This window comes from Triticum dicoccoides, chromosome 4B (genome assembly GCF_002162155.2).
Source record: "Triticum dicoccoides isolate Atlit2015 ecotype Zavitan chromosome 4B, WEW_v2.0, whole genome shotgun sequence".
NCBI classification, from domain to species: domain Eukaryota; kingdom Viridiplantae; phylum Streptophyta; class Magnoliopsida; order Poales; family Poaceae; genus Triticum; species Triticum dicoccoides.
In genome coordinates, this window is record NC_041387.1 from 248,750,018 (window position 1) to 248,751,621 (window position 1,604).

Genomic DNA, 1,604 nt, shown 5'->3' on the forward strand with positions numbered 1-1,604 from the left:
TCGAGTTCATCACCGGCCACTACTTCGCCATGGCCGGCACTGGCTCGAGTTCATCCTAACATTCCCCTCTTCTGTGGAGCCCATGCGGGGCCGACGAAGGTCCTCGCAACAAAAGGATCCGGCAAGACACCTGCTGTGTACGCCGGTGTCGCCTCCGTGGTGGCCTTCATGGGACCCAAGCGACGGCGGCCTCCCGTGTTCTACTTCTCCTCGATGATGGCGGCGGACGCGGAGGCGCTAGCCACCGACTCATCGCTCTCCGCGCACCCGGCTTCTGTCGCTGCTTGCATGGCGTGGCCGCCGGCATGGGAGTCTCGGCCACAGAAATGAGAGACGTGGTACGAGGCGGCGGCGTGGACGGCAGCAACAACGCCCGTGTGCCGCTCCTCGTCGAGTTGACCTGGAGCGGCGAGTTGTTGAACCGCGCGCCGGCTTGGGGCGGCAACTGGCTCTGTCGGGCGAGGGGAGGGAGGTGGATCAGCGAGCTGCATAGCTCGTATCCGGCAGGCTACCCAGCCGGCTTGGATGTGGAATAACTACTCTTCGTAAGCCATTGTAAGAGTGGACAAAATGATGGAGGAGATAGGGGAGGGGCGAAGGTGTGCGATTCTTGGCCGGCATTTGGACTCATTTAAATAGGAGATTAAATAGACGGTGGACGGGAGGAGCTCGGCCGGCGTTGCCTTTAACGCCGGCCCGGTCATGAACTGACGTGTGTCCAGAGTGGGTTTCTCGGCTTCCACACGGGCAGGTTTCATGGAGGCATTTGAATGCGGCACGGAGGCGTGTTCAGCCGGGCGTGCCGCAAGTGGTGCCCTTGACTCTGACCTAGGACACCGCGTCGTTCTTCCACTGACGTGTGGGCTCTTTAGGTGCATGGCCTGCATGTCAGTGACCCAACGCAGGCAGCGCACAGCAGAGGAACCTTTGGTGGGCCAGGGCAGTCAGAAGCGGGCATTTCATAAACCAATGATTGTTCATTGAGTGTGATGTCATCTTTTTCATGTAGTTAAGCCTACTATGTTGATAGCCCGTTCGATACGTTGTGATTCATAAAGACCGATGCAAACATCAATGTTCTACTTATCACAGATAAGATTGATTAATACCCGTAACAATCCATGTCCTTAACAAAGGGTGCATGCACGTATAGGTTGAGCGTGTGTCTTGCGTCGTGTGATGTGTGCATGCAGGCGTGCGAGTGTTGCGTGCATGCAAGGGTGTGTTTCAGTGTTGCATGCATGGGTGCGTACGTGCGTGCGTGTGTACGTTATGTGTACATGTCAGTGTTGCACGCCAGCATGCGTGCGTGTGTACGTTATGTGTATGTGTCAGTGTTGCACGCCTACATGCGTGCGTGTCTTGCGTGCGTGCATGTGTATGTGCGGGGTGAGGCTACACGTCAGTCGACTGACTTTTTCATCTCTGGTCATTAGATTTTCCAGCCGTTGAATACGAAATCAAGGGCCTCCAGTTTATCATCAAACTCCACCCCCCCTGAACCGCCAGCCACCACCGGCCGAACCGCCCGCCCCGCCGCCCGTGGCCGGCCTACCCTCCCCGAAACCACTCCCCACCGCCGGTCCGCCACCGCACCGGCCATC